Source organism: Centruroides sculpturatus, unplaced genomic scaffold (assembly GCF_000671375.1).
Source record: "Centruroides sculpturatus isolate CEXI.00-Female unplaced genomic scaffold, Cexi_2.0 scaffold5, whole genome shotgun sequence".
NCBI lineage: Eukaryota > Metazoa > Arthropoda > Arachnida > Scorpiones > Buthidae > Centruroides > Centruroides sculpturatus.
Window position 1 is genome coordinate 1,862,221 of NW_019384397.1, and position 20,406 is coordinate 1,882,626.

At 27.3% G+C, this 20,406-nt stretch overlaps 1 protein-coding gene across 9 annotated transcripts in view; it reads right to left on the reverse strand.

Moving 5' to 3' along the window:
- The window catches only part of LOC111618480 (rho-related BTB domain-containing protein 1-like), a 153,950-nt gene that overhangs the window by 95,280 nt on the left and 38,264 nt on the right, over nucleotides 1-20,406 (reverse strand). The window contains exons 1-2 of one of the 9 annotated variants that reach the window (XM_023360025.1): nucleotides 14,449-14,511; nucleotides 14,275-14,319 (exon numbers count right to left, since the gene is read on the reverse strand). The exons of 2 other annotated variants lie outside the window; for them this stretch is intronic. The gene's annotated coding sequence lies outside the window, so the exon portion shown is untranslated. 6 more of the 9 variants (XM_023360028.1, XM_023360024.1, XM_023360027.1 and 3 more) reach the window with 6 other exon arrangements.

Below are 20,406 nucleotides of genomic sequence, written 5' to 3' on the forward strand. Positions count from 1 at the left end.
GTTAAAAATTTTTTTTTTATTTTGTACAAACAAAATGAATATATTGAAAAATATAAAAACAATAAAAAATTATACTTCAGATGTTAATTTAGTATCAAAAACGTAAAATATTTGAGTAGCCGAAGACATAGCCAAAGATTGAAGCGCCACAGCACTGGCGAAAATTTAAATTTGCCGACTGGAATTCTTTCGGATGATTGACGTTTCGGATGATTGACTTTCGGAAAATCGACGCTCTACTGTATTCTTAAAATGATCACTTGTATACAATACGGCGACATAGCCAACAGGCTGTCCCCAACAAGACAAACAATACTGACATATTTCAGCACATTTTTTCCAATAATTGCGTTAAGTACAGCACTGCTCAAATGCCTTGGCACCAGTTACAAAAATTAAACAACCAGTTCCAAGAACTGATTAGTTCTCATGAGCGCCCAATGTTTACATTAGCAGTTTAAGATAAAATGTATTTTATCTTTAATCATCAATCATCATTAATAATTTTTTAAAATTAATTTCCCAACATTTTGTTTTCTTATAACGTAGTGTTATGGGAAAGAGCTTGATTTAGTAATTTTTGTAAAGAATGCAGATGGGAGTTGCACACATAGTATGTCAAATTGCGGTCCTCCCCTCGCCACTTCAAAAATTGTGTATTGCAGCCCTTGAGTCCGAAGAAGTTAACCATCTCTGCAATAAATGTTTTACTTATTTATATTATACAATTAATATAACAATTTTTCAAACATATACTGATCTTTCTCAATTACTTTGATCTAAACCAGAAGAAACGGATAAATATTAATAAAACTTTCTTTTTTCTTGTCAAATAATAAAGGAAATTACGAAAATTGGAATTAACAATGTAATAACAATTTATCAACTACCAAAAAAAATCTCATTAATGTAGATATTATTATTTCAAGGACGATTTTAATACAAGTATCGAACAATTACTTTCCTATAATTACGCATTTAAAACAGCATCTTAATAGAATTCCATTCTTGTCATACAATACAGAGTTTCATTATAAATTATATTATTTTGAGATTTAAAAAAATTACGTCATCTTCATATTGATATGTAAAATAAATATTTAAAAATACAGTCAAACCAGTAAACAACGGCCACTGACAGGAAGATAAAGCAGTAGCCGTTTATTTGAGGATTATTTTGTATGCATTTTTGTTCAAAAAAATTCTGAAAAAATTGGCGCTCTTTAGAGAGGGCCGTTATTGAGATTCGATTATATTTAATTTTTATAATCATTATTAAAAAATTTAATTATTAATTGTTATATTTTATTCATGTTTATTCAGAAATGATATGAATATTTTAATAAAAATTTATTAAAATAATCTAAAATTTTTAAAGTATAAATATTTTAAAAAGTTAAATTCATTTGTCCTAATCTTTTAAATTATATATTTCACTATGCACTTAATTCTAAAATTATTAAACAACAATCATTCAAATTTCCAACATTATTGTATTTATGAAGAAAACATTTAAAATTAGAGTTAGATAAATAAATAAATTTTGATTAATTTAGTAAAGTTTTATTATGTTATGTATGTTAAAATTTTATGTTACTAATTCTAAAATTTAATTAATTATAGATGATATTAATAGGAATCTAGGTTTACACAATACAGAAGATTGTAACTGAATCAAGAAAGATTACGCCTCTTACGGGAAGTCAGTAAGGGCCATTTGGCTTAGGCTTCATATTTACGGGGAAATAAAAACATTTATTGCCAGTTATTTATAAGAAAAATTTCTATTCTTTATTAAATTTTGTTTAAAAAGTATAACACAATTTCTTAAAACTGTTTTGTTTTGAATACATCGGGGGGGGGGCTTTCAATGGTAAATGGCCCGAGATACACTCAACGTCTGGAAAGCTCTAATAAAGGCTTAATAAAGTTTTGCAGAAATTTCTTGGAAAACAATTACGGTAATAAATAAGATTTAACTTAAATTTTTATATCCTAAATTCACAGTTCGAATATACTAATCCCCTACAGTAACGTAATCTTTTCTTCGAAATTCGTTCATTAGATGGAACTTGGTAAGTATTTTCAGGAATTTTGAAAATAATAACGTATTCTCAGACACAAATCTTCATCAAACTAGCGCATAAATGTGAAAATCAATCACAAAAACAATATAAATAGAAAAATTGATTACGCATATAGAATTTTTACGCATTGATAAATCGATGCATAAAATTTAATAATAAATACATTTTTATTAATTGTATTAATGATTTCTTATGGGAAATTTGTAGTATCGTGTCTATCTGAAATCGCTAAAATATGAAATAAATGACATTATACACACATTTATTCGTTATTGCGAAACTTCATACTGCTAAAAGTTTAGGTACAGATTAGTATAATGCGTTATATTGAAATTCCGCAATGTACAGTACATCTTCATTAAACGGAAGCAGGTGAATATTTAAAATGAAATTCTCCCCAAATTAATTTTGCTACTAGCAGCCAAGCGATAAAACAACGATTTGAAACAAATCCAGAAAATTTATCATGTAATTCAGGAAATAATTATATTGATTTTCATAGTGTAATTAAATTGTAATTTAAAGTTTCAAGAGTACTTTAAAAGTTTTCAAAATAAACCTTTAACAGTATAATATACTCTACACATTTTTAAAATGATTAAAACAAACAATAGATTATACTTTTAATAACCTCTAAATTTACAAGGAAAACGAAGTCTTGCATAAGTTCAGTCATTAGTGATACTTAACGTCGTATCCGAATCCCATTAGTCAAGGCTAAAAAAAAAAGAAAAAATATATCTAAACGTATTGAACGATATCGAACAAAATATATCGATATTATATATATATATATTTAAACAGCCTTATTTATTCAGAATTCATTTAATCTTTCTATGATCCTAAATTAAAAAAACTATTATAGCAAAAAGTTTTAATGCTAAATTAATGAGGAGACAATTTGCAATTATTAATTTACGATAATTTTAATGTTACAATTGACTCAAAAAATAATAAGCTGATCTATTTTAGAAATAATTTACAGCTTAGAAAAATTGTTTGAAGAAATCGTGTAAAAGTGTAATAAAAAGAACCCAATTTTCGAAGATAACAGAAATAAATTCGCGAAATAAAAATTGTTTTTATATAAATTAGGCCTATAAATTAATTAATTTCTTAAGAAACAACGATTGAAATTCTTTAGAAATGTTTGAAAATATGTAAAACATTGAAAAAAAAGTATTGAATTTACAGCTAGAGTGGATCAATGAAAACAAGTTCATGTAATGTAGATAATATATATAATTGTTTTATACTTATTATAAAATTTAAAAATATCATGTATTAAAAATAACTTCATATTTCAATAATTAAGTTGTATGTTGAATTAAAATTTGATACAGTTCTGTTATTTTTAAATATATATATTCGATATATCCTACGTAGTCATTAGCATAACAAACAACTACGAGTATACATAAACGGACTACCTTAAGTACTCTGTTTATATTTAAAACGTGAGCAGAAAATAAATTTATCATAATGTCCTATTATTTTTTATTATTATTTTATAAAAAGTTTTGGCAGACATTAAATTCTAAACTTGGCGTAAACAGTTGTAGAACCTATTTTAAACGATTCAAAAGTGTACTCCGCTGTTAAATTAATTGCGTGCAAGAACGATACTTATAATTTACTTTGATGACTTCAGATTTTTTCATGTATCGAGAATGCATAAAAAGGGAACGAATTGAATTTTTCTATAATAAAATTTCCTTTAACAAACTTGAAAATATATAATTAAAGGGAAATTACATTTTAAAAAAGTTCCAAAACGATCAACGTGCATACCTTGGAAATCCTTACATAAATTTTGAAATATTTTCCTGTAAGAATATAAAATAAAATATTTTTATTGTGATTACATTTAAAAATCGATTTTGTAATGTTTTATACAATTGTGAAATAAACGTTTAAAAAAATCCTGCTTTATACCACCCATGACATTTTCTTTTTATAAACAACTGATTGCTAAATACCATTCTCGTTTAAAAATAATACGAAATATCATCATTAGAAGTTTCAAACTTGCTTAAAAAACTTTTATAGTTTTATCCTTAAATATAAGGAAAAATACTTGTATTATTAAGATTGAAGATGTTTAAAATATACCTATCTTTTTGTCATCATTATTGATATCGGTATGTTATTCATGAATGTAATTGAACAAAATTAACAGATTTTAGTAATTTTTCGATCGATTATGAATTTAGATGACGTTGAATAAATAGCATGCCGTTGTCATGGCAATGAGTCGATAAAATACAATTTAGGCAGTATAATAAAAATAAATCCTTTACCAAAATAAAAAAAAAACACCATTAAACTCACCTAGGCATAATTTCAACTAAACCCTTGATTTTAAAGCGTATTTCTATTTTATCAAATAATAAAACACGAACAAATATGAGTTTTTTTAAATTACAAGAATAATTTTTTAACATCAATTTATACACGTTTATATATTGTATTATATATATGTGTACATATTTTTAATATAACAATACATACACAATTTCATTTATGTACCCAAATATGCAATTATTCCAAAAATTCTTATTACAATTTTAATTAACTAATATATTTTTGATTAGATATTAACCTTTTTAAACGTTTTAATGCATTTTCTTTCTACTCTGCAATTATCATTTAGCAAAAATAAAAAAAATCAGAATTTATTTAAAACGTCAATACATGACAAATTAATGTTGAGATCTTATAATAATAAGAGTACATTATTATTATTATTATTATTATTATTATTCCTAGCAACAAATATAATTTAAAGCATTGCTTAAACTTTATGCACTTTCGTTTATATTTATCAAAAACAGAGCAAATATTATTTGACACATGCTACTCACCTCCGTCTCTCCACATGCTAGTGTAACTAATGATATCTATAATTACCCTGATTGGCAGGATATGTGATAATGAATTATAAACTTTGTTTTGTTTCCCAGCTACTCTGGACCTTGATAGTTCATTAACCGAAACTGACAATATGAATGTCGAGATAGCTAACAAAGAAATGCCTCTGACCTCGATCGACCTTGTCAGTCGGTCGAAACTGAACGTAGCAAAAATATAATAAACAAGACATTTATTAGTACTCAAAATTCAATATGCAACTCTGAATCTAATTTAAACACGATATTGTTTATATGTATAATTATATATATATTTTATTACAACAGCGCAATTTTTTCCTAAAAACAACTCACAAATACAGAAGGCATGCCGTGGTTTGCGATGCTTAGAGCAATATAAAGTTATGTATGTTTTAAAATGCATGCACTGATGATAAATAAAACTGCGGATTTTTAACATTTTCAATATTAATATTAGTATAACATTTAACTTTTACTTTGATAATTTTTTCGTTTTTAAATATCTGCTATCTATTAAAAGAGGGAAGGAACCCTTTCTGCTTTATTGCCTGGAGCATATATATACCCTTCTTTGCCCTTCCCGTTATGTCTTTCCAAAAATATTTTTTGCTTCGTAAAATTATTTTACATTTCATACATTTAAATTGTCATTTCGGAATTTTACAACACAACACTAGATTATATGAAATTCAATAACAGATATTTTAGTAAGGTTCTATATATTGTACCGTACAATGCATACTTATACTAGTAGAATAGATAATCCAGAAAATCATTTTACATTTGTTTTTAAAAATTAAATTTATCTGAAAATATTTCGTAAATTAAAAGATTTCCTTATAAATTACCGAAATTCTATTGATGATTTAATTAAAAAAAGGAAGGTTTTCTTAAATTAGAGGAAGTCCATTGATCACGTGCAGCGATTTTGAGCCACTTTTGACTTCCTTCTGCCTTTTAATTACGTGTGTAATAGTTCATGGACCCCTGATATTAAAAATTGACTTTAAAAAGTTTTGTAAATATTTCCTGATAGTTTATTCATATGACTAATAGCTAGGCTTACAGGAATGAATTCGTATATCACTAACACCAGTAAAAAAACGGCCACGCAGACAATGCCTCAACCTCCGGTTTCCGCCTCATAATATATAATGATGAACTTTATGCGACTCCTCTCTCCATTAAACTGTACACGTAATTAAACGGCAGTCCCTTATTTGGTATATGTATATTTGAGGAAATAAAAATAATTTACATTCTGAAAACTTCAATTCACTACACTTGCTATATGGAATTCCTGAAGAATTTATAATACTGTATAAGGTAATATTGATCATTGATCCTAATTGACACTTGTTATTTAAAAAAATATATTTTATTTGGTAAAAACAAATATTTTACTACAAAATAAATATATATAAAATTCAAAGATATCTGAATTTCATTATTTTTGCTGTTTTGTGTAATGTAATATATAATATGTAATAATTACATACAACATTTTAATGTTATATATTACTATTACTACATAAAATGAAACCTCTCTATAATGAACACTTACAGGCCCGTAAAAACTATCCGTTTTAGAGAGGTGATTGCTTAAGAAACGTTTCATGAAAATTAAAGGAACTACTGTATTTGAGTTTAGGTTGCGTTATTTTTATTTAATAATTTATAATACACCAAATACAAAAAATAGTAATACGACACATTACAGTGACAATAGGGTTAACTGAATTTTATAAAAAAAAAAATAATATGTTTGTGTTTTTATAACTGGTTGTAGCACCCTGCATAATCTCACTATGCATAATTAAATCTTGTCCTAGTTCTGTTCAGTCTGCATCTTTTCTGTTATACAATGCTGATTGAATTCGTTCACGTAGTCCACGGCCGGTCAAATGACTCTATAGCAGATGTCATTTGGGCTATAAAGCCTCGCAATCGTCGTCGGCATCTTTATTCTTCCTCTCTTGAATCTCAGAAAGTAACTGAAGGATTGGAATGTCAGAAACTATATCGACGTAATAGTTTGCAGTGATGATAAATCCTACAGTATCCGCGAGACTGTATTATCTCCATGTCATTCACAATACCGCGAAATTCTAAGCATTCCCTTCTTATTGCTGGAAGGAAATCTAAAAGTTTTAAAGAAAAAACTCTCGTTTTGATGATGGAAGCACCAGTGCGTGGAAATTGTGAAATGGCTTGAAAGACATTGAGTTGCATTAGCTGTTTAAAGGCGAACGGGCCTGTTTGGAGACCAATCCAGAGTAGGGCCGTTATTTTACACGAAAGTACGATTCCTTGCTAGTGACGTGTCTGACCGACAAATGCAACCGTCTCTATAGATGTTTAGCAATTAGATTACAAAAATTTCAATCCGTCATAAGCGACGCGAGAATGTGAAAAAGAGAAATATGAAAAGGACGCAAGACAACAGATATGACTGTCCACAGAACTGTTTTTGGCCAATCTCATCAATGTGATATTAGTGTATTGAAAGACGTTCTTTAGACTATGTTAATTATATTCGCAAGTTACACATGGTTGCTACGGACTAATGTAAATAGAAACCTTAAGCGAACTGCTATGTTCAACCCAACATAGAAACCGTATAACAGTCATAATACTGTAAAATTATGCAGGGAAATGAAATCGATTTTAATAATTCAACAGAGAATACAGTATTAAATTTTTGGAATCGATTCGAATGCATCACAGAAACTCCAAACAAAAAAGTCGGTTTAATTAATAAGAATCTACTGTGACCGTTAAGAGAACTCGACATAGTGCATTTCATGTGTCCATGTCAGAAATGAGGGGTGCCCACTTAAGAAAGGTCAATTGTAATGAAGTTAAATACTTTTTACACTAGACCGTGAAAATTATCTGTTATGGAGATGTGTCTGCTTTAGAGAGGAGTCCATTAAGAGATATTTCATTGTGTATACATATACACTAATTTTACTTTTTATACAACACACAATTTTTTATATATAACACTATAATTATACATATATAGTCGAATACAAAATGATTTCGACTACTGAAATCTTTACGAGGTAGGCAACTAAGCCTATCGTTCTAGAAACTCCGGACTCTAATCTGGTCGACATCCCAAATATTTTTTCTTATACTGTCTGTCTCGGTGAACCTGGGCGAATCCATGACAGGCGTGGGAAAAAAGACCCTCTTAATGCCTACAAGACAGTTAAGATTCATTACGCAAAAATAGTTGAGAGAGAATAATTCTAAATGTCTTTATTATTTGATTAAGTTAATGTGCAGATTACATGCAATATGCATATTACAGTTTAGGGTTTCACCAACGGGATCCCGACTGTTTTTTAACCCGAGAAATCCCGCAAATTTCTTAAAAGTTCACTTTTTTCTTATTTTGTGTTAAAGTTGAGGAAATTTTACAAATAGAAAGTATAATTATTAACCCATAAACTGTCAGAATACATTTGTATTTATTAATTTTAAGCCTGCTTATTAGTTTACATTTTTGCTTATTATGGCACGTCACAGATTGTCATAATCAACATGTAGCCTATTTGTGATAGGACTCTGAAAATTCTTTGTCAGAACCTGTAATATCTGAAATAATTGTGCTTATGCTGTCTTAATTTTTAACCATGCCCAGTAGTTTCAATAACTGCATTATGCTAGATTGTGCAAATTGGACAAGGATATAAACGAGTACGAAGTATGCAAGTATGAAATTTTTCTTCATTAACCTGATTATGAAGGATCGAATTCGTTCTCCTTTTCACGCAACTATCAAAAAACATTTTATACTTTATACTCATTATGTTTTATGTGAGTTGAAGTTTTACATAATTTATCATAAATTTAATACAATGAAAAATGTATAAATCATTATTGTCAAAGCAAATGCCAAATTATTTCTCTTCCATTGTTCAGTAACATTCAAAACAAACCCATTTCAGCTAAATGGCAAACTGCTTTCGTAAGCTATGTACGAGTCGTTACAATCGTTTTAGTCGGTCGATTTGTCCTCGGTGTTGTTCGCTCGGTCTACTATGACGCTCCGTTACTTTTTATATGCTGTACATCAATAACGGTGATGAACTGCCAGCCAGTTATAGTACTCGATCAAAAATAGCGCGGAACGATTTTCAACTTTAAGATTCTAAAATTGGAGATGCTCAAGTATATTAACCAGAATTGCATGTAAAACAATCACCCACAAAAAATTAGAAAGTTTAAACTCATCTAATCATTCTAGGAAAAATGAGAGAAGTATCTGTAGAAATATTTCATAGTAAAAACTCAATATATTATTTATTCATGATTTACCGTTTTATCTTCATGCATTTCACTGTTCAATGTTACATTTCTCTTTATATTTTACTCCCTTACCGCATATACAATATGGGAATGAAAGAATGTGTAAGGTAAGAACGTGTATAGAACGGGTAGACATATGCCACGAACCCAAATTCTTCTGACGGAAGCACAATCCTACTTCTAATCCAAACTACTAGCAGACATTATTATTATTATTCGTTCAATTGTTATATAATCAGGTTATTTGAAATATATTGCTCGTCCTTCAAATTTCGCGCTGTAACGATTTGTGCCACTGAGATCATCAAGAGATTCAATCGGGATTTTCAGATCGATAGTTCGTATCTTATTTCTCATGATTGATATTAAAGTAGAATAGTAGACTATGTTCATCTGTCCGTAGCGGAAAAATCAACATAGTCAATTAATACACGGAAAGCTTAATAATGAATTTAAATTTTTGTATTATTGAAATAACAAGAAACTGTGAAAAATATATTCGATTTTAGTTTTGCTAGTTTATAATTATACATTTTAATGGATAAGAAATTACTGTATATCACAAATAAATTTAGAAATGTTGCTACATATATTTGCGTCCTATAGATAAATTTAAGATTTGCCATAAGGAGCATGATATATCTACTTAAATGAAAATGATTACTAATTTTTAATCTACAATACTGCATATACGTTAAATAGGGTGGTGCTGATAGATGAGGCAAAGAGGCAACAGTCTCTGGCACTAAATTGAAAGTGATACTAAAAAAGCAATATTGCTTAATATAAAAATATAAATGAATCGTTGCTGTTCTTAGGCTTACATCAAGCTCCAAAATTATTTGGATCCTGCATATAAGATACAGTACTACAAGTTATAATTTGAAATGTGATCTAAATTTATAAAATATAACGTAAAAATAAAACTATCGCATTGACAATATCTCTGATGTATCTATCAATGAAATTTACTGTTCTCTCTTTGAATAATAGTGCTAACAAAAGAAGATAATTCTATGCTTTTAGTTTTTAAATTACGAAAATTATGTTTAAATTAATAATAAGTATGCATAACTGTATTCAAAAGAAAAAAAAACTTGCACATTAACTTCAAGAATTCAAAATTATTGTAAATATCGAGAAACGATTAATTGAAATAAGTCGGAAACACGGAATTACCGTAATTTTCCAGTATTTTGCTATTATATTTTTTTATCACACATACAGGTCTATCGTGTTATAAGAAATTAAGTTTTTTAAAACTTAATTTCTTATAACACGATTTTTTTACTTTGTTTTGTTTTTGAGTTTATTATTTTAAAAACCCACCGTAAAAAATCTTCAAAATTTATTTTAGGTTAAAAAAGTTTGCAACAGATTCCATTCAACTCCCAATATTTTTTGAAAAAATATTTTATGGGCAATTCATAACTTTTTTTTTTATATTTATACCGTTAAGTTTATTTACTAGATACAGTTAAAGGATACATTGTTTATGCTAAATTAAAATGTCCATCTGAGAAATTGAGAACATCCTATCATGTTAAGTTTCGATCGAAGTGATTTTTCTTTAGTAATGATTTATGCATCACATACACATTTATGTAACAAATTATATATTTTATAAGCAATGTATTAATGCTTATTAGTACAGGTAACCCCCGTATAACACGGCACTTCTATAGCACGGATTCGTTCTAACACGGTTCGAGAATTGGTACCATCCCCCGTATAACACGGTACTTTTATAGCACGGATTCACTCTAACACGGTTCGAGAATTGGTACCATCCCCCGTATAACACGGTATTTTTATAGCACGGATTCACTCTGACACGGTTCGAGAATTGGGTAAAACCCTCGAACAACAGGAAATGTAATAAATTTTTACATACTTAAGTAATAATAGTTCACGAAAATTATTATTTTCTTGAACTATTAGTACTTAAGTACGTAAATTTTCTCTTCTCGCCTTCTGTCGATACACGTGGTCCTTCTCGAAACTTGATTCAGTGTTGCCAGATCGCGCCGCTTCTGCTTCTGATGTTGCCGAATGTTTTTCCCTTATTCCATACTTGCTTTATTCTTCATAAGTGCTTAGCACCATATAAGGAAATTTATAAAGACCTTTTAACTACAAGCAAGCAATCTAAAATTACATACATTTTGCAAAAGGTAAAGCATGGATCTGAAGATAATGCAGAAAAATGCTCAGAGGATAAGGATAACTTGCCAAAAAGAAAATGCTCTCGATTAACTAATAGTGTTTCTAGTAATGACGAAGAAAACATTGTTTAATTTATATTAATATGTATCACTTAAAAAATTTTAATGAAGATATTTATCTTAATTATGAAAATATACTAACATGTTTTTTTAATTTTTGGAACCTAACCCTCCTTTTCGTATTAGTTCTTTGTTTCGTATAACACGGATTCGCATAACACGGCAATTTTTTGGAACGTAACTACCGTGTTATACGGGGGCTACCTGTATTGTATTTAATTTAATGCAGAAGTAATATATTGTTTTTCAAATGGAGAAAGAATAAAGAAACTTTATTTTATAGTGGCTATTTTTACTTGTGTAACTTACTAATAATTACATTAAACGAAAACAGTTTTGTAAAATGGAATTAGATCAATAATTTCTAAAAATTCCGCTTCTGAAATATGAGAAAAATCTATTTTAGCCGTACAATTTCCCTTGCATGGCATATTCAAATTAATAATTTATCTTTATAGTTNAAGAAAAAGAGTTCTTTTTATTTATTTAATATTTAAAGAGTCAGATTTGTTCTAAATGTTTAAAAATTAAAATATTCTGACTGTTTTGTTAATTCTTATCTCTGTCTTATATTAATATATGTACTGAAATTAAATGAAGAATTTGTTGCATAAATTCTATTTAACCAATTTAGTACTGCATATTTTATAATTCAAGCTTTGGCTTTTGATAAATTTTAATATAGGCCTACATGAATACTGAAATTTGTTTACAATTTCTCTCTATTTCTATTTTTTAAAACATATACAAGGCAATCCATTTGAGAGAAGAAATTTTAAAGCTGTGTCATAATAAACACATTAGTTGTATGAAGTTCAAATTCTGACACAATGGTGAGGTAAAATATTGAGTAGTTTTATAATGACACAAAAATGAAAATGGCATTGACCTTGGTGTTGATTCTGCTGCAATCAACCATCAGTCTTTTCCTAGGCTATATAGTAATGAAGCAGAAAAAAGGGCTTTCTTTCTCATGATCATGCTTATGATTATTAAAGTGTTACTTCATAATTCATCTCATTTCTTCAAGTGTGTAATACCAACATATTATGCAATCATACTTAGGTGCCTTCGTAAAATCAAACATGACAAAACTCATATTTAATAACCATACAAACTCAAACTTTGCATATCAAAGAATATATTTGTGTGTTGCTCCAGTTTCTTTTTTGTCATGTGACAAAACTACCAATAAAACTCTTGTTTTATCTTGCTATTGTGGCAGAATTTGAACTTCTTATAAATAATGTGTTTATTATGACACAGCTTTCAAATTGTCTCTATCCAAATGGATTATCCTGTACAAATATATGGAATCAGATTTTAAAAACATTTTAAAACGATATATAAATTTTATATTGCTAAATTATATTTTGGGTATTAGAAATATTTAGAGTATTTTTTCCTATTTAAGAAATTTTTTGTTAAATTGTATATTGTAGTTATTCTTTTATTTCTTGTGCCATTCCATACAAAAGCAACAAATATAATTCTTTGGTACAGTCGACCCCCCTATAACACTGTTGATTTTTCCGTTTTATATGAATTTCATGTTGTACGAGTCACTTATATTTTACAAATACGTGTACCAGGCTGTGAATGGCTCACGTATTTGTAAAATCTAAGTAACTCGTACAACATGGAATTCGTATAAAACGGAAAAATCAACAGTGTTATAGGGGGGTCGACTGTAATGAAAAATTAGTGCTAGTAATTAGTGACTGGCTATTGACTGAAAATAAAAACTCAAGTAGCTCTTCAGATGTCAATATCAAGCCATGACATTATCAATTGAATAGGGCTGTTACGAAACAATTGTGACAGCTGTTTTTAATATACCAATGCTACTTATAGTAATAACAATAATAATGACAAAAATGATGATGAAACTATAGTCACTCTTACACAAAGCAAAATGAGACTGAAAAATTTTACTTTGATCAGACGTAAGTTAAACACAGTCATAATCAATAGCAAAGTTACTTTACAGCTTTCAGTCTTCTGTTATCTGTTTTTGTTTCACAATCTCAGGAAAAAGGACAAAAATCATCATATCTTGAAACTTGTAACACTATACAAATGCATAATAAAAAATTATATTATTTAATGTATTTTAATTATCATTTAATTATCATTTTATTTTGTTCTGACTCAAAAGTCAAAACAAAATAAAACATTTCAATTTCTGAATATGAGTATTTCTAGGTTAAGACATGTTTGTTATTTTTGTTTTTCTTTTTGTATAATAGAAAATCTCATAATAAATCTCACAATCTTTCATAATGGAAATTTATTAACACTTGAAACAGCATGTGATAATTAAACATAAACCTTCAAAAATATGATATGATTTTAAAATTATTATTAGAAGAACACTGCAATTTATACAAAATAATGTTCAACATTTTCATTTATAATTTTAAGATTTATAAAACAACAATAATATCAGTTTAAAATTTAAACTTGAAAATATTCACTACAGTTTGAAATTCACATAACAAACAATGACAAGCACTGAACACATGGCCCTGGTGGCTTTTGTGTTAATGACATACACACAAGTTATACTAAAAAAATCGTTAACTTGTCATGAAACAAAGTCGATATATCATTAAGAATATAAAAAACAAAATATACAGATCTAGTTTATATCAAAGCATTATAGTATTGCAATTTTCAAAAATTTCATACCTCCTATATGTTATTCCAAGAAAATTCAAATTTTAAAGTATGGTACTAATGATAAAAATTGTTTAAATTATTTTATCAGAAATTTTTTGGTAAAAATATACAATAATAAATTTTATGCTGACATATACGTAGTTTACTATAATGAAAATATCGAAAAATAAAATTTCAGAATACCTTAAAGAATAAAATACAGTACTAACATTAAGACAGCAATGAAATATAATACTAAGTACAATCAACTTTCTTAGACTTCTTTCGCGATAAGAATGGAGTTGTTTTTAAAGTTACCCACCTGTGTCTACTGCGTCGCGAAGTTTCAAAACAAAACAATCACGTGTTTACGTGTCAATTTTTCGCACCCGTAAATAAAAGTCCAAACAACACATAGAATACATTAAAGAACTGTCATTGGAAACTATATTCTAAAATAGCTTTATTGTTATTCTATTTAATCTCAAATAGATTAAATAAAATAACAAACATTACATTACTACTATCGTCTTTAAATCAATTCGATTTATAGAATTTTTCGATGAATGTACTTAGCTGAATCAAACCTGATACAATACAAATCGATAAAAAGTTTAAAAATATCTTACTTTGAACATTTGCCAATGAAAAGTGTTTACTACACATGTCACGCAATACCGAAGTAAGTTACGTAGAGCTAGTAACTCACTGGTCTCCCACAGCGAATATATTTAGAGGCAGGAATTTTAGATGTGTTTTTACTCCAAAGGAAATAAAAATAATAAATTTATAATCTACATTATGAATATAAATAAATAGTTATTATAATAATGTATTAATATTACGTTTTTCCTCNGTTAATTAATAGTGTTTTTAGTGATGACGAAGAAAACATTGTTTAATTTATATTAATATGTATCACTTAAAAAATTTTAATGAAGATATTTATCTTAATTATGAAAATATACTAACATTGTTTTTTAATTTTTGGAACCTAACCCTCCTTTTCGTATTAGTTCTTTGTTTCGTATAACACGGATTCGCATAACACGGCAATTTTTTGGAACGTAACTACCGTGTTATACGGGGGCTACCTGTATTGTATTTAATTTAATGCAGAAGTAATATATTGTTTTTCAAATGGAGAAAGAATAAAGAAACTTTATTTTATAGTGGCTATTTTTACTTGTGTAACTTACTAATAATTACATTAAACGAAAACAGTTTTGTAAAATGGAATTAGATCAATAATTTCTAAAAATTCCGCTTCTGAAATATGAGAAAAATCTATTTTAGCCGTACAATTTCCCTTGCATGGCATATTCAAATTAATAATTTATCTTTATAGTTAAATTATTTATTTAATTAGTCTAAATAATGTTATATTACTAAATTATTTTGTAGCATTTATATATATATATTTTAATAATATATAAAAAAGATTTTCTTACAATTTTCCAAACATTTTAAATCTCAAATATACATTTACAGTTTGCTGTTAAACTTTATTTAATTTATCTTTTTCCCCATTTTTAATTTCTTTTCCCGACTTCGGGCTAGTGTTAATGAGTTTAATATCCAATTTTCTCAAATTTTTATCATCAAGCAGTTTTTCAATAATCTGTTCACAGAATGATTACAAAATTGAGAGGATTGGAGGGGGGAAAAAACAAAAAAAAACAAAAAAAAAAACGGAATATCCCGCAAAACTGCAAAATAAATAAGTAAATAAGAATAGAAAGAAGCTATTAACAAATTTGGATTTGTGCATCATTAATCCGTCTTCTAAGAAGCTTTCTCAGTTTAGTTGTATGCTCCACGGATTGCATTCACATTAATAAAACGTTGTATTTTAGATTCGAGTTAATGCAGTTTGTCTTAGCGATTTTACTATATAATCAAATATCCGTAGACAATTCAGTGAACCAATATATTTAAAATATTCTAATAATTTAATGTTACTTACATTTTAAATGTGAATATGCGCATGCATAAAAAATACTGATTTATATGAAGTCAATGAAATCGTTATATGATTTTAAAATTTATTACTAATCTACTTATTAATTCCTGATGTGATTTAGAAGAGAAAAATTAGATTTAATCAGCTATTTTACTTCTCAAGTGAAAAGCATTTCTGATACAGTAACTAATCTACGACTCACTAAATTGTTTTTATATACTGTAAATTGCAGTAATAATGTTGAAGGACAAATACGTTGGAGCATTTTCCCTCTTCATATTGTTTTTACAAGGAAAGACTTTTACAGTAATCAAAATTATTGAACAAAAAAAAATTACTTATTTACTAATCGTTTGAAAATAAATTTCAATTAATACTGTATATTGTTTTTTTTTATATACATTATAGTGAGATGATCTATTTATAAGTACTGTATCTGTTTCCCCCCCTACAATTTCATTTTATAAAAATTTAGAAAATCATTCTGCAGTTGATGTATTTAGAATGTAAAATAAATTGTAACACTAATTACTTGATACTAAATAAAAAATTACGATATATCAAATTATTTCTTCTTGTTAAATTAAACATGGAACTATAGTATGTGTAGAATGTAGGTATATATAGGCCTATATAAATCTGAAAATAAACAGAATTATATTGGTGTATATCTTTACATCACAAAATTAGTAACTTGAAAACTTAAGAATTAAATATAACTTCTATCAAAACCAGATGTAAGATAAATAAATAACTAACACTTATATTTAAAGGAAAAAATATTCAAAGGACATTTAATTTTGATATGATGATGATAATCATACTAGTAATAATAAAGAAGTGATAAAATCATTTGCTGTTTCAAAAAGCTTCAAAATTATTAAAGGAAACTAAATTTAATCAACTTTTATACTGTATACGTAAAATATTAATTCTCAATAAATAAAGATAACACTAATTACAATTAAAGCAAAGCTGTCAAAGTATTTATTTCATTGATATTAATGAGTGTCATCCTATATAAATACGATTGGCTTAATGTACTGTAAAATTACAACCAAATTTATATAGTATTTAAAATGTCACTAACTTCTGAGTGACTATCGCGATTTGTACTTATCAACAACGTAAATTGATTTTCGATTACCAGCATTAAAAAGTTTAAATATATTTTTATTTAATCCTACAATGCTAGTTTTTTCGAACACGATTAGAAAATGAATTAGGAAATCTGTATCTTCATAAACCACTCAAGTAGAGTAATTAATCTAGTTATTGTACGTTATTTATAAAATAATTTCGTAAAAAATAATGTGAACCAGAGAAGAGTGCATAATTGTTTTAAATTTTAAACTTACTTTTTTATCCTGTAATTCTAATTTAATTAATTAATTACGTAAAAAATGAATTTAAAACTCTGTGCTTGTCAACATTAAAGAGCGTAAAGCAAATTCAATTATTTTTACAAGTGTTTATAAATATTACACAACATTCTATACTACAAGATACTGAATAGCATTTTACATAATCTTTGTAAACTTATTAAATACTAGCAAAGTTATAATGTTAACAGCTTTTCAATTGGGCACGTAGTGTATTTATGTTGCTAGATATCTTCAAGAATATTAATTAAAAACTATTTAAATTTAAAACAGATGTTTTTTGTAATGAATTGTTAAGCTAAATATTTCACTTCAACAAAAAACTTTCAATGGACTGTTTAAGTTTTATCAATTTAACTTCAAAGTATTTACCCAATTTTAACGCCGGGCTTTTAAAATTTAACATATTAAAGCATTTTCTGAAAAAAAAAATCAGCATTAAAAAATAAGAGGAAATGGTACATCCATATACAGAAAACAGCAATCAGATTCGTTGAAATCTTAAAATCTCTACTTTCAATAAATCACCTGAAGTCTAATAAATACGTTCAATTTAATGCGTAAAAAAGAGCATTAAAAAAGATAGCCTGATAAGCTAATACCAAACATACTCCCATTTCTTACTTGTAATTCATTTTGATGATTAATGCTGATGACTTTAATGCAAAATATATTTACGGACATTCTTCTTAACAATTGTAAACTCGATTGTATGTTTAACTAGTCATAAAGACAACTTTATTACACAGAAATGTAACAAAATAAGGTTTCAGTGCACCGTAAATAACAATTTTAGCATTATCTTACCAAATCGAACCATGTAAGTAAACATGAATGGGTTTGTCTACTCAAAAAAGCAATTAGAATGCTAGTGAAGTTTTGGGTAATATGCATTAATTTTTATATAATCTGTTTTGTTTAAAAGCTAAATAACAAATAATAAAATCACTTTCGATCTTATTTTATACTTTTATCATGTTTTAATATCTACTTATTTAATATTCTATATGAAATTATTTCTATTCTAAAAATCACCTTACTGTATATAGAAGGAAAATTAGGCACAGTGACAAACATTTCAACTTTCAAGACTTTAGAACGAATTAGTAAACAAATATATTTTTGAGCTTGCATTACGATATTTTCACGTCACAATGGATATCTGGAACAGATAATATAAAGCGGGGTTCCACTTTTAAGGCTAGGGATCGATGTCGTTTTATTATAGTCAATACTCGATTTACACAATTTCAGTTTAACAAAAAGAATATAGGATGTAAAATTCTGTTTAATGTGATGTACGGTGAAATTTTAAAATCCCAAACGTGTAATTATCGATAGTAACTTATGCATTGCAATATGTACAGTATCAAAGGAACATTATGTAGTCCTACTGTTTTTTCAGAGTTGTTTTCATCAAAACAATCACTGCAAGACTTATTTGTTTGTATTGCGAAAAGATTTCTGGAATTCATAAAATATAAACGAATTAAGATTAATGATATGTCCTCTCACTTGTCAGTAAATAACTCTTTAGGGTCATTCCTATCTGTATACGATAACAAATGAAATAAAAACTAAACACTTTATTTTGTTTCAAGTTTAAGTTTATTTTTCAATATTTTAATAGAGAATACAGCTTAATACTTTAACTGTACATCCTGTAACAGCCATACGGTTTATCAAATTACGATAAACATGTTTTGTTTTAAAGCAATAAAAATTTAATCTATTTCAGTGTTTTTGTAATATTTATCATGCGATTCAAATTTTTGTGTTAATTCAGTAAACAAAAAAATAATCCAAACTATTACGGATATAATTTGGCTTTAAACAAACATGACATGCATGAATTAAATTATTTTTCGAGTTAAAAGATATTTGTTTTTAATTTATTTTAACCTAAATTACAAGAGTCGGCCAACATGGATGGCGATTGTGATGACGACGAAGCTTTGTTCATAACTAAAGTGACCAGAATCTGAAATGTAAAAAGTGGGCGTTAGACTGGGCGTTTGAACGTGGTGTCTGAGGAGTTGTGATAGATTCCGTTCGACGATCGCGTTTTCTAGCTTTCTGGCATCAACGATGACAGATGCTACGAACAACCAATGAACATTTTACTTATCCACAGATTTTTCTTTACAAAATAATGATCCATAACGACAACAAACAATTAATTAAATTTTAACTCATTTAATTAACAAAAATTATCAAATCCCTTTTATAACCGATCCGCACAATTGGATATTAAAATTTTTACGCTACGATTCATTTTTGACTTAGACTTACAATTTTTGAATAATTATGAAATAGACCAAAAGCGGGACTGTCCTGACTAATTCGGGACGTCTGGTCATTATTAATTTATAACTGTCTGTAGAAACTTCTAAAATGATGTTTAATTAAACAGATTTCGTAACAAAATGGAAGCGTTTTTTTTTTAAAAAAACAGTTTTATTCAGTATTGATTTCAAACATCTATCAATTTGTACTATTGGTATAATTTGTATTATTCGGCATGAAAAATTTTTAATTAAATCACGTAAACAATAATGACTTTTTAATAATTACATTATTAAAAAGCTTAAAAAGTTAATGATTTTTCATTGTTTTTATGAATTTGTAGGCTTATATATATATATGTTACAGTCAAAACCCGTTTTTAGTTAGAACGCGTTTTAACTAGTTGAAACTAGTTTATACTGAATGTCTTTGTTAAAACCCGTTTTGTCTAGTTGAAACTAGTTTTAACTCAAATTCATTTTTGACTAGCAGTAAATTCTAGTTTTAACTAGACAAAACGAAATTCATTTT